This window comes from Chiloscyllium plagiosum, chromosome 10, assembly GCF_004010195.1.
Source record: "Chiloscyllium plagiosum isolate BGI_BamShark_2017 chromosome 10, ASM401019v2, whole genome shotgun sequence".
NCBI lineage: Eukaryota > Metazoa > Chordata > Chondrichthyes > Orectolobiformes > Hemiscylliidae > Chiloscyllium > Chiloscyllium plagiosum.
This window is the reverse complement of record NC_057719.1, coordinates 67511783-67538323: the sequence shown is the minus strand read 5'-3', so window position 1 is coordinate 67538323 and position 26541 is coordinate 67511783. Positions and strand designations below refer to the sequence as shown.

General features: G+C 39.8%; 1 long non-coding RNA gene across 1 annotated transcript; it reads left to right on the top strand.

Moving 5' to 3' along the window:
* Positions 1-959: 959 nt before the first annotated feature.
* LOC122553980 lies at positions 960-25921 on the top strand. The gene is made up of 5 exons (XR_006312891.1): positions 960-1177; positions 8560-8745; positions 9592-9675; positions 14538-14593; positions 25809-25921. It is a non-coding gene; the product is annotated as an uncharacterized LOC122553980 (long non-coding RNA).
* The last annotated feature ends 620 nt before the right edge of the window (positions 25922-26541 follow it).

Sequence of the window (26541 nt, the reverse complement as noted above, 5' to 3'; positions counted from 1 at the left end):
AGAATCCCTACAGTGTGGAAACAGGCCATTCAGCCCAACAGGTCAACACCGACCCTCCAAACAGTAACCCACCCAGAACATTCTCCCTACCCTATATTTAACCTATAATGCACCTAACCTACACATCCCTGAACACTACAGCATAGCCAATTCACCTACCTGCACATATTTGGACTATCTGATTGAATCTCTTCCCAAACACAGAAGGAAACTGCCTCTCCTCAGAATGAGTGTGCTGATGTACAGTGAGGTCAGATGATTGCTTGAACCCAGTCCTATAGCAAAAGCAACAGCAAATTAATTGTCTCTCAGTGAGAACACGCTGATTAGGTATCCAGAACTTTCATAGCACTTCCCAAAGTCTGGGCATTTAAAGGATCTCTCATTACTTGTAGAGGACGAACCACTACAACTTGAAGAGAAAGCAGAATTGGACCCTTACTGAGGTTACATAATGGCAACTAATTGTTTTAAAAGCTGGAGTTTGACATGTTCTTTCAAGGCATGCTAGCACCAGCTGTCTTTGGGTAGAAACTAAAGAAATGTCTTAGCAACAGCTTTTGGATTGGTTCAAAGTAACAATTTGACACAAACTGAGAGGAGGTCTAACAGATGGGCTCAGAGACCTCCAGTCAAATGCCAGAAAGTGAGATGCTTCTTCCTCCATGAGTTTGCATAAGGTCAAAGGTGGTCCATTGGAAGGGAGGCATGCAGCAGAGGCAGCCGATTGTATTTTCTCAATCTTAGTGACAGAGTAGCTCCACAAGCTCTTCACACTTGTTGTTGGAGGTGAGGATGGAGAAGACAGGGGAAACAGAGCTCTTCACAAGGAACCAACCTGTGATAATATTGTGAGCAATTATAAAGACTCAACACAATAAATTTAATTCAAAGCTGATTTACTAGGCTTTGCCAAGATTATTAGTTGGGATGAATTTTGTGAATCTTCACAGAAACAGACTCCAATGAACATATTTTTGGACTGGATGCGATTACCTGCAAAACCCATCATTGGAGTGGCTTGTGAGCACGCTGGTGTTTCAGAAGACAAGATGACCAAGTGAACTTCTTTCCACACTCAGAGAAGGTGAAGGTGAACGGTCGCTCCCCAGTGTGAATTCGCTTGTGTGACATCAGGCTGGATGACTGCATGAATCCCTTCCCACACAGGGAGCAGGTGAATGGCCTCTCTCCAATATGAATACTCCGATGTACAGTAAGGTCAGATGATGTTCTGAATCCACTCCCACAGTGAGAGCACATGAATGGTTTCTCATCAGTGTGAACACATTGATGGGACATCACTTCCGGGGAACTTTTAAAGCACTTCCCACACTCTGGATGTTTATACTTCAATATTTTATAATTCCGTCAAAATAATGTCTCATGAGGGTGAGCAAATATGTGATATTTAGCACTTACATAATAAAAATGTGAGAGGACAGGAGACTCAAAACCCTTTTTAGATCATTAAATCTCTGTGGAAACTGATCTATGAAGAATAAATGTGAAGGTGAAAAAAAAAATCAGCTTGATAGGTTATAGTGCCAATATTGTCCCAATACATTGTCAAAATCTCAACAAAAAAGCTAATTTTGCAGGAGTGTGGCCTCAGTCTTACTACCCAGTTTTGATTAGTTGTGTACTCCTGATTTCGAATGTTCCTGAGTATAAAACATTGATTTCCAAAGTCACTGACTTGGAAACAATGGGCAGATTGTAATAGCCTTTGTCTTGCCATTACTTTCTAATGCAATGCATTACTTCTGTGAACCCAGCATGGAAAGTCACATCGGAAATTTCCATTTCCATTTCTGACATGACTTAAATTCTGCACAAAAGTAAATGACTTGGCCACGAGATTGTGAGACAAATGCACTTGTAGTTTAACTCTGTTTAGATATCAGAAGGGCATTTGGTCAAACATGAGAGATATGCTAACCAATTCACTGATTTTGTTGTTATCTCCATAAGTACACACTGTATAATACCTGTTGCTTGTATGCTAAGCATGCCAATTGAGGTCTAAATGACATCCAGAGTGCCCCTCAGATCATACATCTGTGTTAAGTTATATGGACACAATATGGGCAAGGGCATTGGCAGACACTCAGTGAATGCCCACTGGAAGTGTGCAGAGGATATTAATCGGCGTGCAAGACTAATTTGATACTAGCTACGTCTTACAATCAGCCTGGATGAGCATGTGTTCCACAGTCGGAAGCAGGAACCAACACTCACCATCCTCAGTACGACTTAACTGGAATCTGTAACTGATTATGGGTTAGTTGCTAATTTATTTCTTCTGGCTGGTGCTAGGATTTTATAAATGATTGGTGCTTCCTATAGTTTAAAGTTGCAAAGGTCGAAAAGGAGTGATGTGGAAGATGCTGAAGAATGTTTTGCTGACTTCAGGCTTATGGATAAACTAGTTGCTCCCAGTGATGGCTGTCATCATAGACTTTCCACTTGAAATAAAACATGACTGAGAGACTGAGCAAAAGACACATACAACAGGACAAAATGCAGGAAGAGAAAGGAGGGGGAAAAGGAAGGGATGGAGTCTCGATACAAAGTCATAGCCACCCAGTTTTGTGAATGGAGCAATTCTGCTACCTGAAACTCAGTGAGGAATAGTGTGTGCAAGGTGTCTGTGTTTCCATAATGATGTCTTCAGTGAAAGTGATTACTTTTTGTAACTGCAACTTCAGAGCAGGGAAGAACGTGTCTGTGTGGTATTCCTCCGGGTGCTCCGGTTTCCTCCCACAATCCAAAAATGTGCAGGTTAGGTGAATTGGCCATGCTAAATTGCCCGTAGTATTAGGTGTAGGGGAATGGGTCTGGGTGGGTTACGCTTCGGCGGGTCGGTGTTGACTTGTTGGGCCGAAGGGCCTGTTTCCACACTGTAAATAATCTAATCTAATCTAATCTAATCTCAACTTCATTGCCAATCACTGTGAAGCTGACAATGTTCAAGAACAACAATGTTTCCTTCTCCTTCTTAATGGGAAGCAGAGGTATTTTCCCAACAGGTGACAGTTTCCTTTCTGTAGTTGCATAAGGGAGATCACTGACTCAGTCCATTTTTTGGTAATTAATTAGGTTTAATTCTGTCTTGTCAGAGAGCAGCAATGGAGAGTGAGCCGATACATTTACAAAAACTTTAAGCTTCCCCACTGTGCAGAGTGCATGTCAGTTCTTCCATACATGGTAATCAAAAGTGACTTCCTCTGGCTTGGCATATATCTGTTATGTGACAATGAGCAGAAAATCATTGCTGCACCATGTCCAGCATAATGTTAAAAATCACGCAACACCAGGTTATAGTCCTGTTGAACTATAGAAGAGAAAATGAGGTCTGCAGATGCTGGAGATCAGAGATGGAAATGTGTTGCTGGAGAAGCGCAGAAGGTCAGGCAGCATCTAGGGAGCAGGAGAATCCTGAAGAAGGGCTAATGCCCGAAACGTCGATTCTCCTGTTCCCTAGATGCTGCCTGACCTGCTGCGCTTCTCCAGCAACACATTTCCATCTCCTGTTGAACTATAACCTGGTGTTGCATGATTTTTAACTTTGTCCATCCCAATCCAACACCGGCACCTCCACATCACAGCATAATGCTAGCAGTCATGATGCCTTTCTTCTGTGCAAGTCTACTATGGTATTGACAGCAATTTGACGGGTGTCTACTGAATGATGAGGGCTATTCATTGGCACCATGACTAATGATTCTGGTCCATAACGCAGTCATAATTGAGCAGCATGAATATAATAAAAGCCATTCAGTCACAGGAAATAGAATGTGTTCTGAAAACATTACTGGTCCACTCCTGCAGAGCAGGTATCGAAAATAGTCATGATCTGCCAGCTGTACAGCATGCCACTGAGGAACAGGAGCATGAAGAGTCCGACAAAAAGGAACGAGGGAAGTAATCAAGACAGTCTCATTCTGCCTGAACTGTCTGTAACTTCAGCATTTGATACCTGTAACTATGACTCCAATTTCACAATCATTAACCTGTACCACACCTTCTCTTTCCTTACTGTGTGGGACAGGCTCAGCCACAGTGCCACTATTATATAAAGGTTCCAAACCAAACTTGCAAACCAAATCTATCTCTTATTCCACTGAATATCAAAATATGATGATCAGATTGTTTTTGTAAGAGATGCTCTAGCATTTGTGTGGCACAATTGTTATCTGCCATGTTTTAACCCAAATCTGGATACTACCCAGGTCTTATTGCATTTGAACATGGGTTTCTTCAGTATCTGAGGAGTCATGAATGGTGCTGAACATTCCACAATCATTGTTGAATATACGCACTTCTGAATGTATGATGGCGGGAAGGTAATTGATGAAACAGTTAAAGATGGTTGGGCCTAGGACACTACCTGAAGTAACTCATGCAGAGATGTCCTGAAACTGAGATGACTGAGCTCCAACAACCACAATCATCTTCCTTTGGGTTAGGTATGACTCCAATCAGCAGACAGTTTCTCCCTTGATGCATATTGACTCCATTTTTCCACACTGCTTGTATTGACTTCTGGTGTGATTTACTCTCACTGCTTGTGTGAGTGTTTAAAGATCTCCTGGCCCCTGTTGATACAGGAAATCTTTCCTCCTTTATATCATCTCCACCAAGTCCCCCAACCAATGCCCAAAAAAACTGAAGACCCTTCTTCCTCATATTCAGTTGTAGAATGATACCTGCTCCAACCAAATTGTGGAACCAGTTTGCATAGCTGGAATCATGTTAATTGTCAGGCAGCGTGCAGTTAATAACTGCCTGTACCAAACTGAATGTACAAGGGTTAATCACACGTTACAATCTCCAAGTCTGCTTTTGGGATCTGTTAAATTTAGCCTGTTGATTCCACAATCCTTCACAATCTTCTGTCATCCATTGGTCTATATAAAAGAATTAAGTGCTCCAATGTCTTGTAAGCCTCACAGACATTCCACTATCAATGCAATATGTAGTAAACCCTCAGTAAATCAGCCACTTCCTAAGTCTAACATTGTGTATATTAATGATTCACTCAAGTAATACTGAAGAAAGGGGTCTGACATTAGCAACTTATAACATCACATTAGTTGTGTGATTATCAATGAAATTTAGTATTACATCTGAACACTATTTTTCTGATCAAAATCTTACATTTAATAATATAGCAATGTTTCAACTTCAGTTTTTGGCAGTTGTTCTCATCCATCCATCTTTATTGAGAGAACCAAGGAAGTTATCTGCAAACTTTATGTGAACATGTGCATATTTAGAAATACTAATATTATCTGCTGTAAGACTAGTTGTTCAATAGATAAAAAAAATTAAATGATAAGTTTGATTTGAAGCAAATAGCTTGATATGGATTGATGGAGCAACATGTTAAATGTAATTTCTTGTAATATAATGCAAAAGAATAAACTTGCAGTATTGTATCACCTTTCAGATTCTCAGTTCACCCCAAAGCACTTCAGTCTTGAAATTCAGCCGTGGTTTTAATGTCATTATATGTATCAGATAATTTATCACACAGCTTGGTGCCACATTTATACCTCAGCAAAATTTACTGGTGTTGATTAAGGTATAAATGTTAGCTAGGATATCAACAGTACCCTCTGCTCTTCTTGAAATACTGCAACATGAAATATTATATCTATAAGGAAGACAGACACTCAGTTTTACCACACATCTGACAGGTTGGATCTCAGATCAGGAAGGATTACCTTAGTCCTGCACTGAAATGCAACCTAGATGATGTGCTCACCTTTGCATACAGAATAAGGTAAAACAGTGCATGAGTCAACCTGTGGCACTCTTGTGCAATGTTCATCAGTTGACAATGGAATGATTTCCATATAATCAGAGTCTGAAGTAGATGATACTGAAAACAAAAAATGCTGGAAATCATAATAAGCATCACCACTGTTGTCATTAGGCTTCACAAGGTGTAGGGACAGAAGGTTAAGCGACAGAAAATAAATATAAACCGGGGCTACAGAACCAGGAAGGCTTCAGAATTTATTTAGGCTGGGAATGATACAATTCAAAGAAATCTAGTAAATGAGCCTGGCAATAGAAGAAAAGTCAGGAAAAACTTTGGATTAAAGAGGACTGGGATTCAGTAATTAAATCACAATTTTAGTGAGACGATTTATAAAGTCAACTACCCATATACTCCATGGCTGAAGCAGATGATGACTGCTGGTACCTTGTGCCAGCTCTATGAGTACATGGTACTGTGCCAGCTCTACCAGTACATGGTACTGGGTCGGGTTGTTTGAGGTAGATCGTTGCCACCAATTCTCCTTTGTCTTTGCTTTCAGCTACCCAGTGATCATCACTTTTATTTTCTTTGGTTTAATTATTCTTTCAGTTCAATACTTTTTGAAGTCTGAGTCCCTGTTCTGTTGAACAAGGTAGACTGTTTTATGCTACCTAGCATCAGTCCAGTATGCATTTCACTTCCTCATCAGGTTTTAGTTAAAATTCAGGAGGATTAACTACAGCGCTCTATGACACACTTATGAAAAGAGTTTTAAACGATTAAATAATTTATTCTGGCAGCAGGTGTGAGGGTCCTTTTGACATGTGTTTAGTCATAGAATCCCTACAGTGTGGAAGTGGGCTGTTCAGCCCATTGACCACACTGACCCTCTGAACAGCATCCCATCTCAACCCACTCCCCTACCCTATTCCTGTAACCCTGCATTTCCCATGGCTGGCCTCTGCATCCCTGGACACTATGAGCAATTTAGCATGGCCATTCCACCAAACCTGCACAACTTTGGACTGTGGGAGGAAATGCAGCCCCTGAAGGAAACACACGCAGACATAGGGAGAATGTGCAAACTCTACATCACCTGCAGGTAGAATTGAATCCTGGTCCACTGAGCCACCATGCCACCCAGCATTCTAGACAGCATGGGTTAGTGTTAGCACGGTAATAAGAACATCTAATGATCAAAATGGTCGCTACCAAATTCATCTCGGATTTTCCTGCCTTCCTCAGCCAAGATGGACACATCCTGTTTCTTCCAGGGTAAAATAGACGTTTTACCACCTTTCATGATCGGAAATACCAAACACTTTCTTCTAAACAATTTTTTCAAGGAAGTCTTACTGGTAATTGACTTTATGAATTTTCTCATTAAAATTGTGTTTTAATTACTGGATCCCAGTCATCTTTACTCCATCATTTTTCCTGATGTTTCTTCTACTGTCGGGTTCTTTTACAGATTTCTTTAAATTGTATAATTCCCAGCTTAAATAAATTCTGACGCCTTCCTGGTTCTGTAGCCCCGGTCTATATTTATTTTCTGTCCCTTCCCCTTCTGTCCCTACACCTTGTGAAGCCTAATGACAACAGTGGTGATGCTCATTGTGACAGGTCGTTAGGTTATACTCTTTTGTCTTCTTTCTCTGATCTTTGTGCTGCTTTTCATTATTTCTTCCCTTTTCTCTTAGGGAACTCTGGAGCCTTCATTTGCTCTTTACAGAACCTGCTTTGCTCAAACCTCTTTGGTTTCTATGTGTAGCTGGCTTTTCTCTGTACTTCTAGCCTATATTCTTGCTGCAGCACTCTTCAGATTCTGAATGAAGTTTGCCTTTGGATTATGAAATTTGGATTATTTACTGCAGCTTCAATGGCTTCTGAAATCTCTCTCTCTCACACACTGTCAGCACCTTTGAGCTGCTGACTCACTGTCTATGTCTTCTTAAAGTAGCTTTTAAAATAGTTAACATACTTGCTTGAATTTGTTTTTTTTCTTTTCTTCTGAGCCTTATCTTCCTCGTGTTAGGGGTTAGATCCACAGCACTGCAGCCATGTGGTATTTTCCCAGAAGAGCCCTCCCAATATCTTATGGTATTTTCCACTTCGACCAATATGTGGTATTGAGTCAGGATTGCTTTGGACTGATCTAGTGAGTAGTGTTAGAGGATGTACTAGAATAGAGTACCCATAGAAAAGATGCTGTTCTTGGGTAATAAGAAAATTTATTGTATGATCATAATAAGTAAAACTACATTTGACTGGACATAATTGCTGACAGCTTAGGAAGCTTACTCCAGTTTTGAAGGAGAGCTTCTTGTTTCCAGCCAAGGATGTGTGTGACATCAGAAGAATGGATGGAGCCAGTGCAGCAAGAGCATTAACACCTTGAGAAGCATTACCTCATACAACAACTGATCATCTCACATTGGAATACCACATTTCAGCATTCAGAAATATTTTGTAGCAATCTGACCTTTAATATGAATATTGATTCAGAAAATGTTCACATGTTTCTAATTAGTTTGTTTATCAATGTGTTCTGCTCTTAAAGCATGATGCATGGTGGTTTGGATGTTCTAGCATGAACTATGCCTTGTACATGCAGCAGCTGCTTCAAACAATTTGTAGTAAAGGAAAATGCATTTAACGTTCTATCTGATCAATTGACTTCAGCATGAAGATGATTGTCATTAAAATCAGCATCCCACTGATGACAGCTCTGGAGCTTTATAAGTAATAGACCAAGCTGGCTGACCTGTTTGATTCTTGTTTTCCAGGCACTTTGCAGGCAAGTGTTGCTGTTATAAGACCAAATCGGTATGTCAAATCATAACACAGGATTTGCCAACAGGAATGGAGCTACATCCCTCATGGCTTCTTAAACACAGCAGGAAGAAAAGAATGATGATTGAAAGAAAAACAATGGTGAATAAATAGGAGCCCCTAATGGAGCACAGACAGAGGTCAGGATACATAAATACCTAAGCCCTTAATTTTAAAATGTGACTGAGCTCTCAGTGCAGTGAGTAGACTTTGAACACTTATTATACAGCTGACAGAACCATTTTAAATGTGTACTCCTTATTCAAATGGTAGCAAAGCTAAAACAGGTGTGAAGCTTGAGCTTTATTCTGAAAAAGGGTTATTTGTTGATAAAATTGTTATTTTCTCGCTATAATAGTTTTCTCCAGAGGTATGTGAAATTAAAATAAGTTATGTTTACAGTTAGTTCTTCTTTGTTTCTTTTACATAATTGTCTCCATTTACAGAATGTTTCAAACCATTACTATTAGCACTGAAATCTTATATTTAAATGAAAACATTTTGATGGAAATTACACTATAAGATAACACTGTTTGTAAATATTGGTTAAATATGGAAGGAGTTCCATTCCCCAAGATTGGCATGCCTTGCCTTGATACCAGAAAAACTGGACAATATCCTTGAATCATATCAAGAAATGTAACTGCGGTGGACTGCACAGTATTTCCATACTGTCTAAAGAACTGTTTAGTTTATTCAGGGTTTCAAACTATTCCGTACTAAAGGGGCTGAGTATATCTTTACTTACATACTCATGCTGGGGTGTTGTGTACACACAATGATGAGTGGCTGAGAGCAAATTGCAAGATTTGCACATTAGGAATTCAGAGAATCTTATAAACTGCATTAGCAAATGTTAATCACTTGCAAGGAAATCTGAACCCCCAGTTTGTGTAACGGTGTAATGTTTTTAACTGATTGCAATTCACTCATCTCTGTTAATTTCTGTGGCTTAATTATCCTTTCCATTTGATATTTCTTTGCAGTTTGCTATCCTGTTCTGTTGAACGAAACAGACCGTTTTATGCTATCTCACATGCATCCTGCAAACATTTAGCTTCAAGTTTCAGGTAAGCTTCAGGAGAATTTACTGTTCCGTTCCGTATATGCTTACAGAAAGAGTTAAAAAAATAGATGAATAACTTATTATGGCCACAGATTTGTGGGACCTGAGACACACGTTTAGTCGTCATTCTAGATTAGCATGATCAGGAGTATATATCAGAAGCAAAGCTCAATATTTTGTGACATTTGCTGAAGGTAATTAGAGCTCCTTTGTTGTAAATATGATATAAAGCAGCTATAACTGTCTGTGAAAGTGATTAAGGCAACAACAATATAGCCCACTGCACCTAATAGATTATTTTAGATGCATAATTTTTGCATTTTAAAAAACATAACGCATGCCTATAAAAATTCAAATTGTCAAGATGCTCATAAGTCATAAAATTATTCTGCTATTAAAAGCATTCTTGAGACACTATTTTGCATAATCTTAATTTAAAATAAATTTATAGCCATGTATTTTTGTTGGTGGGGGAAGCTGAAAGCTGTTGGAAAATGAATTGGGCGCATGTCAGCATCAAGAGAGGCAGGGGACATTTGACCTGGATATTTGTCCAACAATTGTAATTATAAAATCAGTGCTCTTCTTTTCTCTGCTGGACATCTCAAAGTCTAATGGATACGTTGTATGGGGAGCATACAAATGAGTAATCATTTCCAACAACTCACAGCATCACACTCAGCGGGAAAGTTGAAAAAAAACTGCAAAAGTTTTGGAGCTGGGGACTGATTAAGATGAGGACGATTCTCTGTTGGAGGATGTATTGTGGAAGTATCCTCGGGAGAATAAATTTTCACCTGCAAGGAAACCGCATTATGAACTCTGTGGAACTCCACAATGCAGAGCATCCAGCTTATTAAGAACAAATGCTAATTTGCACCAAGTCTCCTACTGAAATGGAAGCAAGTTTACCACTGAGTGTGTTAATTTACACAGAACACTATTATCCTTGGTCAGACTTTAATGCATCAGGGTGGGGTCATTAGCTACGGATATATGTTGTTCGATTATCCATCTTAAGCTACATGCAGTTTATGGCTTTTTGGGAAGGTCCACTATTTCCCTGATGTATCAAAATATTCTCTCTGGATGCACAGGATATAAAAGAGAACAGCACATCCATGGAGTGTAATAAAAGACACAGCTTGGGGTGGCACTGTTATTATATTTTACAGATTAAATGCGACCATTAATTGGACTATGTGGTGATTTGGACTTTTTACCACGCAGTAACCTTGTCTCTGTAAACCCAAAGCATTTACTTAACATCCCTTTCATTTTGTATATTTGAATGACAATGAAATCCTTAAAAGCAATCTAAAAGTCTTCTGAAAGTCTTTCTTTGATTTTGTTACCTTTTTTTAGCAATGGGGTCTATGTACTTAAACAAAATGCAATGCTGTGAGGACACTGCATTTAGATAGCTGGTGTCAGATTATCTTTTTTGATGTTGTGAGGACCCAAAGACACTCCTAGTGTTACTGTGATAACTTCACAATACATAAAAAAGAACAAAGCATCTTGTGGCACTATAATAATATCCATAACTCTATTCCAGAAGGGTCAGGATCAAGTTCCATCTGTCCTAGTGGTGTAACATAGCATAACTAAACAGGCTGATTAAAATAGCAATAAAAGATATTACCAAGAATCAACACTCTTTCCAGTTATTTGTTTCATTTCTCTCCCACCAAATAACTATTGAAATCTCTGTTTGTGTGGCACTGCTATTGAATCTTACCCTCAATGCAGAGTGCTTTGCGACTTCAAATCCTCATATCAGATATAAGTGCACAAAATATAAGGTGTAGCTTATATGGACCTGAGGGAGTCAGTAACTAAATACACTGAAACCATTTCTTGAAACTGGTACAGATAGTGCCAGGGATGCACCTTAATATTAAATTCTGTGCCATCTGTCATCAAGAAACATTGTCATAGACTATGAGACTGCTAAATAAAGTGAGCTGAGTTCATGTTTTTCATGGATAACTGTTAGATCTTAAGGCACACCTCACAATTTGAACAAAGAAAACCATGAATATTTTTCTCTCAATCTGTCAATTTTCCCTTTTGACTCATTCTTCTCAGTTCATTCTCAGGATTGTTTACACTTGTTGCAATTAACAGTGCCCTTGACAAGTTAACTCCAACCTTTATCATTTACTTCACAAATTTGACACATTTTTCAGTACAATTTGGAACACTAAGTCACAGCTTACAAAGGTCTATTTCATCTAAAAAGTGTCATAAGCCTTTTCAGTTCTTCTATACGATGAGCTATCCATCTGGTAAATAACCTATTACTGTCCACAGGAGCCCTCCAACTAATATTCTTTTAGAAGGACACATGATTACATTATAATAGCTAAGAAAATAATATTTATCAGACAGGTGCCTTTTTTTAAGAGTGTGCCTGTCAACAATGCCAGAACATGAAGAAAAGCTATGTAATATATGGATGTACATAAATAAAGTTTGCCAAGGAATTATGCTCAGTAAGGAGAATGGACTGGAAAGGCATGGAATCTGATGTGACATTTTATCTCTCCACAATATTATAATTAAGATTTTCTCTGCAAATCCAATACCAATCCCCGTCATCCAACACCACTCTTAGTGGATTGCAGGCTATTCACATGTGTATGACATCTTTCTGCACTAGCACCAAAAGAGATCATACTAACGGAAATGTGATGAAAGGACCTTTTGGTCATATTTAGGGGTCAGCAACACCATGGGGAACAGGAACTTTGGGAGCAGAGATTAATTGTGGTCAGCCCACTAGATTTTCCACAATTGAACACTTTGGCTAACCTGTCTTACAGCTATTTAGGTTGTCTGTCAGTCTGTTGTAACATATTCTTTTCTAACTCTGGGTGGAGAGAGCCCCTGGACCTAAGAAAACTCACTCAACACACACACATATATCACAGATCATTAATGGCTGTGAATATTATTAATTGCTGCTATTTTCCAAGGTATGTTTTGCTGTCATGATCTATACATGTAAGAGTAGTTTTGGAGGGTATAGCTTGAAAGGGTTAGCAAACTGAATTATTAATAATTTGAATACAAATGCACACAAAACAGATGTCTGTAGTAAGGTTTATTTGGTGTTACATAACTGCATACAAAATTTGATGAGAAGTTTACTGTACTGTCACTGATATCAGACCTTGTATTCAAATCACAGTTATATTCCCTGGTGAGTAGCATTCTTTACACCCTCCAGATAGTTACCAAGTACACTCACATCGTTTTCACTTAATGGCTGCTCCCTCCACTCTGTGAGCAATCCTAATTTTAAGATCTGAAAAAAAAAGATGTGACAGCTCATCTAGAAGATTAACTCTCTGCCTTTTTCACCTGTCATTTGTAACTTGCAGTCACGCTCTGATACTTGAGTTCACTGGTAAGTCGTCAACATAGCTCTAATTAAAGGTTCTTAATATAGCGATTAATTATACATCTACATTTCCTCCACTAGTTATCAGGGTGGTATAATTTTTTTTCCGTTCTTAAAAGTTGTAATTAAGATTTTTTTCTTTTTTTTGTATTATTTCTCACAGTTTTACCCCTTTACTGGCCAATTTGTACCCTCCCATTATCATACTATCCAACTCCAACAAGGTCAGGGCATTCTGCAGCACAATGCTCTCGGCAGTTGACATCAGTGAGAATCTAACAAGAGATTGATTTTCACAATGTCAGGTTAATCCCTGCAGGTTTCCTCTCCCTCAACGCCATTCCCACCCCCACCCCCTTCCCGACCACCATCATTATTACCAACCCCCTCTCCTCACTCTTCTCTCTCTAGGAAATGGGAATGCTTTGTCATAATAAAGTGCTCCGTCTAGCAGCCTGGGTAAGAATTAGTGAATCTGTGTCACTGATGGGAACTGAGGCAGAATGCCATTGAAGCTGTAATCCAAATACTTACCTTATGAATAACCTTACAATACTGCTGCCATTGCCAGCCTGTCTTAGCTTCTATTCTTCTGGGAAAAAAATGGTTTCTTTGTATTATATAACAATGATTACATTACAACAGGGAATATGTTCCATAAATACTTCATTGGTTGTAAAGCACTTTGGGACATCCTAAGGTTATGAAAGGAGTTACATAAATATAAGTCTTTCTTTTTATGTTTATATTAAATTCAGTACATGCGACATGTCTTTCACTGAAAGCTAATTTTAAGTAGTTGCAGTACTTACAGTTCCTGTAGGTGGCAATCTGATAGATAGGTCTCAGGTGATGTGACACTACAGTTAGTTTCCATCTTAAAGTTCGAGTACAGGCCCCTGAGATTATCCAATCTGACAACCAAGTTTCCACAAAATGCTTCCTGAATTTCTTCCACCTTCTACGTTTTTCTCAGTTAGCTGAAATAACTAACGTCCAAAATAAGGATTTTAATCATTTTGCCTTTAAATTACATGCTTGCCAATAATCTGGTTCAAATGTATTCATTGAATTGCTTTTGCATATTATTAAAAAGCGTAATGCATTATTTTACCTGAAGTATTGAGTCTCTTCCAAACTTCCAGTCTGGAAATATTTGCCTGCCCTGAGACTTTCCTTTAAATAATTTGGGAACAAATGGCTTTGAAAAGTTTTACCGGAATAACATTTGTCATGAGTTTTTTTAAGAGCGTGGTTCTAAGTGTGTGTGCTTATTCTTATGTGAAACAGAGCAAAAATCGCAGCATTCTGATTATACATCTTCTTTAATTCTGTGAATGGGAATCCTTCAACTTGCTCATATGTAGAGTGCCTAATTTCCAAGGATGCACTAATCCTATTGTTAACTGCATTGGTAGGATATTTTTCCTTACTTCTTACTTTCTTTTGTCCAGTAGTGGTCTTCAAAAGCTGCTGTAGCACCAAGAAGACAAATTTCAGAAACTTTACTAAAGTAAGATTTACATTAAGCTATTGTTTAGAAGATAAAGAGGCGGGGGAGGGAGGTATCTGCTTTTGCTTTGAATGCATGTGTCTCTCTACTATGTCTTTCTTTTGTGGTCTGAAAACTTTTAGTTTATTAATCGAAGATGGAAATTAGAGTGAGTGAGTGAGACAGTGACAGGATCACAGAGAAACAAGAGAAACGAGAGAATGTGAGTTACTTTCTTCATTTAATGTTGCTTCGATTTTGAAGGCAACTAATTATCTCAGTTGTGTTCGGTTTGACAGAAAAAGTCAATCTAATTACACTTTTGAATGAAGGATTCTAATTTACAAAACCTGTGAGACAGAAGGACAGAGAAAGAGAAGTGATAAATAGATGAAAGGATGGACAGTTGCTTTCTTGGTCTAATTTGATTTTCTAAAATAGAAATCTACAAACAAACAAAGCCTGTTTGAGTGAAACAGATAGGAAGTCAGGGCAAAAGGTACAGAAAATCTGGGGTTGAGGACAAGGGTCTTTTGACCTATAAGCATCCACTCTTAGGGAAGAAAGAGAATGGAAATGGGGGAATATATTGGCATGTTTTTCTGTGAGCAGAGAATAGAGGGTTAAGTAGATGTTTGATCAGAAGGTCATTGATCTGAATCATCAACTTCTTTTTTCCCTGCATAAGCTGCTTGACCTGCTGAGTATTTCCAGTATTTTCACCTTTCATTTCAGATTGCCAGTATCCGCTGTATTTTCCAATACATAAAAGTTTTGTTTACCTTGTATAAGGCCACACTTGAGGGTTTTGACTCATCCAATACAATAAAGGTTTGCTTATTTGTACAAATGTGAAAATGTATTATATTTAATTGCCCAATCTAGTTGAAGTATCTGACTCTAGAAACAACAACCTTAATCTATACACTATACCATTCTTATTACAATAAAAAGCTGTGTTTAGGTGCAAATGTGACCTCTAAGTGCCATACAGAGCTCACTGTGCTCTATCATTCTACAACATGGCAGAAGGGACAAAAGCAAATAGTGCAGCCAGAATTCCAAATAATGGAATTCAGGACTTGGAGGCCTGAACCACTCTGAGCCATACTGAGGAAAAGTGACAGGGGTTAGAGGGCGGTGAGGAAGAACAGGCGAGCAGCAGCCCCAATCCCCAGGCTGGAGAGGGTCTGGTGATGACACAGTGGCAGCAGCTGGACAGCACAAGTGGGACGCACCAGCTGATGTCACTACACAGGAATGTGGACACATCAACGATAAACACAGTCATTTCCTGCAGCTGTCATGGCCAGTTGACACCATGGGCCATGCTCGTGCATGCACGGAAGCCATTTTGGCATTTGGGACAATCACGCTGATAATAAGATGTCCCAAACGATTCACAAATGTAATATTAAATGAGTGAAGGGAACACTAAATCTTCAGAATTCTGATGAATATGGCTTAATGAACATCCACACCAGGTTAACATGTGGCTTGCAGAACACATAGCTAGCTTGCACTTCTTAAAGGCAGTCTCCACTTATAATTGAGTTGCACTCAGCCTTCAGCCACTGGTGGAATTGTCTCCAAAATTTTGAGAGGGAGAATATTTCTGGAGTAGCATTCTGGAGATATGATGCTACGTTTCCCTGATATGGCACTGGGGGCTTCAGTTGAAGGAGATGTAAAGTTAGAGCGATATGATGTTTCCACAGTATGTTCAAAAGACCTATGCAATGAAGAGAATGGCTGCAGATAGCCTCACAAGTCAATTCAAAGCATTGGACCCTGAGAATCTGACTGCAATTCCAAAGAAAATTTCAATGACCTCATACAGAATCAGGATATTTTTGATTCTTATGGGATGCAGATGTCACTGGCTAGGCAAGCATTTGCTTCCCATCCCTGATTGTCCTTTAGAAAGTGGAAGTGAGTCATCCTGTTGAACTATTGCACTATGTCTATATCTACGGTGCTGATAGGGTTGAGGAGTTTCAAGTCTTTTGATCCAGCGAAAATCAAGGAACAGTGATGTAGTTCCAAGCAGGATGTGTGGCTTGGAAAGGAACTTGCAGTTGTTGGTGTTCCCATGAAGCTGCTGCTCTTGTTTTTCTAAGTGCTCGAGGTCACGGGTTTGGAAGGCACAATGCAGGAATCATGGTGGATTGTTGTACTGCACCCTGTAGTTGCTATTGTGTGCTCACATGGAGTGTGTGAATATTTAAGGATGTAGATTGGGTGCCAGTCAAGGGGACTCCTTTATCCTATCTGGCGTCAAACATTTGAGTGTTGTGGGAGCTGCACTACTCCAGGCAAATGGGGAGTTTAACATCACACTTCTGACTTGTGCCTTGTAGATGGTTGGTGGATGATAGGCCTTCAAGACAAAATGTACTGCAGAATTCCCAGCCTTTGGCCTGCACTTATTGCCATTGTATTTATATGGCTTGTCCAGTTTCATTTATGATCACTGGGAACTTCCAGGGCATTGGCGATGGAGGATTCACTGATCATAATGATTTTGAATCTCATTAGGAATGGTATGTTTCTCTATTATTGGTGGTGATCAATGCCTGAGACTTGTCTGATACAAATGGGTTACTTGCCACTTATCAGCTCAACCCTGAATATTTTTTAGCTCTTACTGTATTTGAACACAGACTGCTTCAGTATCTGTGGAGTCATGAATTATTCTGAATATTGCATAACGATAAGAGAACATCCCTACTTTTATATAATAATTGAGAGGAGGTCATTGATAAAGCAATTGAAGATCTGGAGAACCCAAGCTGAATATCAGTAAGGTTATTGCTATATAAATATTGCTTGATAGCACTATCATTGATAACATCCATCACTTGCTGATGATCAGGAGTACACTGACAGAACAGTAATTAGTTAGATTGGATTTCTGCCGCTTTTTTGTGGATGGCACATTGTTGAACAATTTTCCATTGTGAGATAAGTGCCAGTTTTGTAGCTGTACAGTAGTGGAACAGCTTGGCATTGGGTATGGATGGCTCTGGAGAGTATGTTTTCAGTAATATTATTGGGATTTTACCAGGTCCCAGCATCTTTGCAGTATCCACTGCCTTAAAAGATTTTCTTAATATCATGAGTAATTAACGGAATTGGCTGAGGACTGGTGTTTGTAATGCTAGGGACCTCGGGGGTGGCCGAGAAGTATCATTCATTCAGACTTCTCGCTGAAGGTTGTTACAATGCTTCAGCCTTGCCTTTTGCACTGATGTGCTGGGTTTTCTCATCATTGAGAATGGGGATATTCATTGAGCCATTTACTCAAGTTAATTGTTTAATTGAACACACCTTTCATGACTTAATGTAACAGGACTGTGAGCTTAGGTCTAATCCATTGATTATTGGATTAAGAGCTGTGTCAATTCATGGTTTAGCACGCAAGCAGTCCTGTGCTGAAGCTTCCTTTGAATGGCACCTCATTTTTATTTATGCCTGGTGCTGCTCCTGGCATGCCCTCTTCTGCTGTTCATTGAACTAGATTGATCCCCTAGCTGGATGGTGATAGTAAAGTGGGGTACAAGTTGAGCAGGGAGTCGCAAACATGATTGATTAGAATTGTGTCACTGCTGATGGTCCACAGAGCCCTATGCATGACATTCAGATGCTGCATCTCAGCCTGACAAATTTTGCACTGCTGTAAGCTCAGGTCCAACATACTTCCTGCTGTCCAGGTAGATCAGGCACATTGCTCAAACACATTTATACACTCACTGACACTCTTCCTTGTTGCTTGCAGTAACTGCTCACACATGCATGAGGCAGCAACAGAAAGTTGACAGAGGACAAATAGTTCCTCATTCTCTTGGTAGAGGTCGTGCACCAAATTATTTGGCAAGCAGTGACTGAGGTCATTAAGAGATTCTAAGATGACAGTTTGTTTCTGCCTGATGCATGTTTTCATAGGGATGGTGAGTAGCTTGGAGGGGAACTTGCAGTTGGTGGTGTTTCCATGTATTTGCTGCCCTTGTTCTTCAAAATGGAGGAGTTGTGGGTTTGGAAGGTGCCATACAAGGATCTTTTGGTGAATTTCTGTAGTGCATCTTGTGGATGAAACACACTGCTGCTACTGAGCATTGGTGATGGAGGGAATGAATATTTATGGATGTGGGGTCTATACAGCTGTTTCTGCCATTGTGCTTTCTCCAGTGATTGATACCAGGGTGTCCATCCGCTTTCATTTCTTTGTTGAGATTTCATAGCTTGATATAACTGAATGGCTTGCTAGGCCATTTCAGAGGGCTGTTGAGAGTCAACCACATTGATGTGGATCTGGAGTCACATGTAGGCCAGATCATGTAAGGATGGCAGATTTCCTTCCCTGAAGGGCATTAGTGAGCCAGATTGGTTTTTCTGACAATCAACAACGGTTTCATGGTTATTAGAAGATGCTTAATTCCAGATATTTTTCATTAAATTCAAATTCCACCATTTGCCATGGTGTAATTGGAACTCGGGTCCCAGGACATTAGGTGGGTATCTGCATTAACAAGCAAGTGATAATACCACTAGGCCTAACCTTAACCCTAACCCTAACCCCAACCCTATCACCTTCCCACGAAGACAAAAGATGGGACCAAGATTGGAGAATTCTAGATGTCACGGTGTATATGGATTTACCAATAAGGAGAACTTTATGGTAGATGCTGAGGGTTAAATATGGCAGAGACATCAGGAGTGTAGAAAAGTATGCAGAGGAACTAAAAAAAATTAGGAAAACTAAGAAAATATGTGAGAAAGCATTGGCAGGTTGAATAAAGGAAAATTCAAAGGGGTGGGAGGATAATTAATTGTAGGGCCTATTATGGACCATTGAGGTAACCTGTGTGTCGACCAGGAAGACAATGGCACAGATCTTGATTAAAACTTTGTGTTGGTCTTCAAAATGGAAAAGGATGTAACCAGAACAGAAATTTCTGGAAAAGCTCAGCGGGTCTGGCAGCATCTGTGGAGAGAAATCAGAGCTAACATGTTGGGTTCAGTGACCCTTCCTCAGAACTGATGGTAGCTCAGAAAAAGTTGTTTTTTATGCTGAATATAGGTTCGGGAGAAGAAGGTAAGAAGGAAGTGATAGGTGGTGATAGAGCCCAAAGAGAGAGAAGGACAGTTGGACAGACAAAGAAGTGGATAACAATCAGCCTGGGAGAATGAGTGGCTGCTGATTGGGACTATAAGTGGCTAACAATGGGTTGTATATAATAGCAGGCCATGTGATAACAAGGCCTGGTGTGTGGGGTTAGGGTAAGGACAGGGAAGATAGTGCCTCAAGCCCTAAAATTGTTGAACTCAATATTGAGTCCAGGAGGCTGTAGAGCTTCCAAGTAGAAAATGAGGCACAGTTCTACCAGTTTACACTGAGCTTCGCTGGAGCACTGCACCAAGCCTGAGACAGAGATGTTGGCCAGGGAACAGAGTGGTGTGTTGAATTGATAGGCAACTTGAAACTCAAGGTCTTTTTTGCAGACAGATCATGGATGTTCTGCGAAATGGTCACCCAGCCTACGCTTTGTAGAAGAGATCACACTGAGAGCTAGATTGAGTGAAATGCAGATAAAGCGCTGCTTCACCTAGAAGGTGTGTTTAGGCCCTTAGATATTGAGGAGGCATGAAGTAAATGGGCAGGTGTTACACCTTCTGCGATTATAGGGAAAGTTGCAGGAAAGGGATAATGCAGGTATAGACATCAGGGTGGAGGACTGTCAAATACTGGAATAAATTTGCATAGAGAGAAGAGGTACTAAAAAGTTTAACAGTTCACAGGTCCAGATGAGATGTACCCAGGCTGTTGAGGGAGGCAAGGAAGCAGATATCAGAGGATCTGGCAGCAGTTTTCAATGCTCTATGGCCATAGGCAGTGGCCAGGGGGCTGGCAGATGGCTAACTTTATCTTATTATTTTAAAAAATGGAAAGAAGGGATACAGCAAGATAAACAAGCCAAAAAGTCTAACTTCATTTATGGTTAAGTTGTTAGAAAGAATTCCAAAGGAGAGAACATATCAACACTTAGAGAAGCATGGATCAATCAAGAATAGTCAGCTTGGATGTGATAAGGGAATGTCATGTTTTATGAAGTTGATCAAATTTTTTGAGAAGGTAACTTTTGAGGAGTATTGATGAAGTTAATTATGCATTTGATTTGGTCTACATGGACTTTAGCAAGGCTTCTGGTAATGTCCCATTTGACAGTTTGGATTGGAAAGCAAGAGTCCATGGGATCCAAGGCAAACTGGCACATAGGATCCAAATGGCAGAGGAATGTTTCTATGACTTGAAGTCTGTTTCCAGTGTGGTTCCAAAGGGTTTGGGTGCTGGAAAACCTGCTGTTTATGATGGACATTAAATATATGGATTTAATATAGGGGGAATGACCATGTTCATGGATGACCTAAAAATTGGTAAACTGCAGAATCATGTTGATAGACTGTTCCACTGGGTAGAGCAGTGGCAAATGGAATTCAATGTGAAAATTGTAAGGTATTGCTGTTGGGGAGGGATAAGAAATGTTCTCTGAATGGTAGGACACTGGAGAGTACTGAAGATCAGAGTGATCTTGGTGTGCATATCCATAGATCACTGAAAATAGTTGGGGAAGGTAGATAAGATGGTTAAGAAGGCATATAGATATTTGTCTTTCTTAGACAAGCATAGAATACAAGAACCAGGAAGTTATGGTGGAAATGTATAAAACACTGGTTAGGCCACAAGTGGAATACTGAGTCCACATCTGCTCATCATATTATGGAAAGGATGTGATTGCAATGGAGTTTTACCAGGACATTGTCTGGTCTGGAGAATCTGAGGTTTGAAGAAAGATTGGAAGGTTGGTGTTATTTTCCTTGGAGCAGTGAAGGCTGAGAAGGGACCTGATAGGTTTATAAGATTATGAGGGACATGGGGTGGATGCAGAGCCATTTTTTCCACCAGTAGAGGAGTCTAAGGGGCATCTATTTAATGTAAGATGTAGAGGGCTAAGAGGAGAGGTGAGAATTTCTTTTTCATTCAAAGTCTAGTGGGAGTCTGGAACTCACAGTCTGAAAGGGTTAGAGTTAGAAACTCTGGTAACAATTAACTAATATTTAGACATTCATTTACATTGCCAAAGCCTCCACAACAATGGGACAAGTGCTGGAAAAAAGGATGAGTAGGATCAGATGTTTGTTGACTAGTGTTGACACATGGGGCCAATGACCTCATAGTGCATCATGAAATACTCTGAGAAATGAAAACCTTCTATTGGCATCCAGGGCCTCCTGAACTTCCTGGTGCATGAATGAACTGTAGAAGTGGCAATGTTATTGATACAAACCTGGAAAAATCAGATGGCAAAGAAATTGAGAGTGATAATGAATGATGGTCACTGGCAGTGTCATCTTTGCCTTGCTTAGCAGTTGCTGTTCCAGTTGGAAGAGGTGGAATAGATCAGAGAACATCCCTTTGGTTATTAGTAGATCCCAATTTTGTTTTGGGCTATGGTTGAGTGAGAAGAAATGTTTCCTATTTGTTCCACATGAGAATGCCCTTATAGTAGGAGTCCTCCACCTTCTTTCTCAGTACAATGCCTCCTGTCTCTGCTACCTCTGCTCTATCTCCAAGTTGCTCTGTTCCTCCACGTCAATGATAACTCCACGAGTGACAGTAAGCTGTCTCTCAACAGGATTTCAAGGTCCTTGGAAAAGTGTAGCAGCACTCCCCTTCTGACTCCAACTACTTTTCAGAATTCCTCCATCAGCACAGTATACTGCCTTCAAACTCTGCAGCAGCCAAAGTCAACAGTAATTATGTTAAGTAGTGTGATATCGTGGGTTTGGGTGTGGCGGGGAAGGGAGTGGTTCGCAAATAGTTAGGTTGAGGTTTCTCTTGTGGAACTGATTACATTCAAAATGGTAGGTGGGGCACCAAATCAAAGCGAGAGACTGGGTGACACTGTGCCTGTTCTACATTTGTCTGGTGCACACCCGCCCCCCCCCCACCGGAGAGGTCCCATGCATGCTGCACCATGTGGCTGGTGCTGTCAGTGAATCAGTCACTATTGTCAGGACTGTGGACTTCAGTAGCACTGTGGAACCAAACTTTGCAGCTCTCATTTCTAGAGCTACACTGTTGCTCAAACTGAAGTTCATCCATCATCAAGACCTGTTTTCAGCACCTAAACACAAACCACCTGCATTTTTATTTGTTTACAGAAAACTCCACTGTGCGAGCATCTAATCTTTGTTTGGCTACAAATTTTGTATTCATCCTGAAGCTTATCTGATGATTTGCAATCATCGTGCATTATCCCCCTCCTTGAACATTTCCACCAGCTGCATAATTGTTCCATCTATCTGCTTAGCATCCTTTCCTTAATTTTCATGACGTTCTCTTTATTTACTGTGAGTCTGTATAGAAGATGGAGGGAAAAACACAGGATATTGGCAAAACAAAACATTCTTCTTTTTGACACTTTGTAGTTGACTGCTTGGCCTTGAATTTTGCCTGATCCCAGTTATATTGCTATTTGTGTTTTCCAGCTGTTGTAGAGTTGTGTATCCTGCTGTCTACTAGGTGAGTGAATGTTAAATGGTAGACTAATGACAGACATACTCAATCTGCTGTTCTCTATCTCAGGGCTACATTCGCAAGATACAGGGAGCAAGCTTTGTTTTGAATTAGCTAAATGGGAATATGTGTCAACAGTTTTAAGTAACAATGAAATCACTTGTATTAAGCCTGTTTACAGAAAGATCTGCAATTATTATGATATTTCACTATATCCCAGTCATTGTATTCCATGTACAGTTCCCAACATCCATATTTGTTATGGGCAGCTGTCTAAGTTGGATAACAAGTATTAAACATTTAGCATTGCAATGGAATATATTGTGGAACCCTTCTATAATGAATCTCCCTGCTTCAAGGTTTCCATTAATTTCTCATCATTCAGGCATTTACTGAGAGTTTTTTTACGCTCTTCTCTCACTCCATTTCCTTGCTATGCCACTTCAGTCATTTTCCTTCCCATCAGGCATGCAGGTCAATGCTGCAGGCCTCCAAGAAAATCATGTGTGAGGAGAGGACTGCTCATGAGCAATTTTTGAGAATAATCAAAAGGACACCAGTTGATTGACAAAATTGCTTGGATAAAACATGATTTGTTCAGTGTTAGTTTTCCTACTCCTTCCTCTTGTACTCACAGGGTCTCTGGGCGCCTCGTGTCAGAAATTTACACGAACACTACGGATGTCACTTTGCAAGCCTCAGGGCAGTCACAGTACCCAAAAATTCCACATTTATCTCAATAGTATAACTACTCAGGAGTTTACCAAGGTACCCATGGTGGCAGAAGAGACCAAGGATACTCACATGGAGTCAATCCAGAATGTACACCAATTGTACCTGAATAGGTTCAGCACCGTACTGTGTTTCAAGAGTAATGCTGTATTGCATCACAGGGATGATGCAATTGCACCAATTGATGCTCCCAGAAGGTGCAGCTTACACGTCCAACAAAAAGCTTAAGTGTGAGTAGGATGGCATGGAATGCAATGGTTCTATTTGTCATGCGCATCACCACAGATTGGTGTTGTTCTATTACATACATACTGAAGAGGGATGGCATAATGACAATACATCTTGATCTGAGATTTCTAAACCTCTCTAAGTAGATCCCCATTTAAGATTTCAATACTAATGAATTGAATTCCAAGTTTGCAGGAATAAATTTCTTATCCAATCTGGATGCCAAATACAATATTGCTAAAGAAGTAACTACACACCATTTGGAAGATACTGCTTCCAGATATTGCCATGCAAATTTTCTTTCAGTTTAGATTAGTCTTTTCAGTCCAGGAGCATATGGACAAAATTACAGAAAGTGTATCTGGAGGTACGTGCTCTGCTAATGATCATTACAATATTGGAGTAACTAAAGAAGAGCATAGTCAGAACTTTTACTCTGTAAGGGCAGTAGCTCACTACAACACTAGGTGAGTGTATATCAGATCAGTGTGTTGGGCTCTCTATATTCCCAACCTAGACAAAATACAACGTCAACAAGACAAAGAAGATCTACAGAGATGCATTCCTTAACTTCTTGGCAGTATATTTTCTGATTTTCCATCTCTGAGAGAGCTCCTAAGGGAAGACACACCATAGGTATGTTTGAGTCTCTGAAATATGTGCTGTCAGCAGATAAATATATTACATTAATGCAGCCCAAGAAAGAAGAAAATCCTGGAAGTTGACTTTTCACAGAATGCATCTTATAGGTGGCACACTAATGGTTTTTGCATGCAAAACCTTATCTCAGTCCCAAACCAATTATTCCAAATTAGAGCATAAAACACTTACTTTGGTGTTCAGAACACAAGAAGGCATATCCAACACCCTGCTAAGCAGTTAACACCAGAAAAATGAAGATGTCTTGGCACAAATGCAATGCCTACACTACAACAACACTTGGTTAAAAGTACAGGGGTACAGCTTTAATGCCCACTACAAGCCTGATGTCAAAATGGTCACTAAAGAAATTCTAAGCAGGTTGCTGAACCTGAACAAGGATGCCTATTTTTAACTGGATCTACACAAAGACAGCATGGATGTATGGTTGAAAACCATGCTCAAAATTGATCAATTATGTTTTGATCAATGTAAATTTGACCAAAGTAAGATCTTCACATGGGCAGCAGCAGTCTGGGCTATCTAGCTGGTAGCCCTCAGAATGGATAGCACTGAGAACATCAATACTATCAATAGGATAGCAAGCTGATACTCAATGGAAATGCTGTCAAGCCCCTGGGTAGCATTTTACCAATCATTGTAATCCATTTGAGGATAGGTTGCTTGATGGATCATTAAGGCTCCTTTGAACACTGATACTCACAGCCAAGATGGCAACAGTCGAAGCTCATGTGACTTTAACTTGAGCTTCGATTTCAGCACACAGCTTTTTTGTTTATTTGTTCCTCAGATATTTGAATGTTATTGGCAAGACAAGAATTTGTTGTCCATCCCTAATTACCCTCTTGACAGAAATTACTAGAGCCTACAATAGAAGCTGTGATAGATCCATGTGATATTATATCATGGTTGATTCTACAAATATGTGAATGGAGTTAACCACCACTTCCAAGAAACCAAGGGTGACAACTATACATCAGTGACACCTACATTACAGTGACACTTCATTGGTGTAATGGATCTACTTTCTGTTTACAGGGAGCAACTATTCTACTTGACACATCTTTAGAAAGAAAAAAATGTTGTTCTTCTATGTCCTGGAATGATTGAGAAATGTAGCTAGCCTCTGGTGTACATACAGATGAAGAGAACAAAAGTAATGTTTGTGAGTACCTTCATAGCTATACTTTGTGTTCGTTTCAATAGAAAACAAAAGATGTAAACATAGAATCACTTTTCCATAATATTGAATCCAGTAATGTAATACTTGCTCCTAGACTTGGGGCTCTTCTGTAGTTCATGTGAAGCATTAATGACTCCTAGTAGCTGAAACCCCACACATGTGAACTCCACTTTATTTTGTGGCTATAATATTGCAGTATTCATCCATTCAACTATAATTGAAACATAAGGGCAGCATGCTGGCTCAGTCGTTAGTACTGCTGCCTCACAGCACCAGGGACCTGGGTTCAATTCCAACATCAGCCAATTGTCTGTGTCAAGTTTACATATTCTCCCTGTGTCTACGTGGGTTTACCCTCACAGTCCAACGATGTGCAGGTTAGGTGACTTGGCCATGCTAAGTTGCCAATTGTGTTCAGTGATGTGCAGGTTAGGTGCATTAGTCAGGGGTAAATGTAGGGCAATGGGTCTTGGTGGGTTACTCTTTGGAGAGTCAGTGTGGACTTGTTGGGCTGAAGGATCTGTTTTCACACTGTAGGGATCCTATGATTCATAAACAATTTTGAAGTATGCTAATGAGTATTACTAA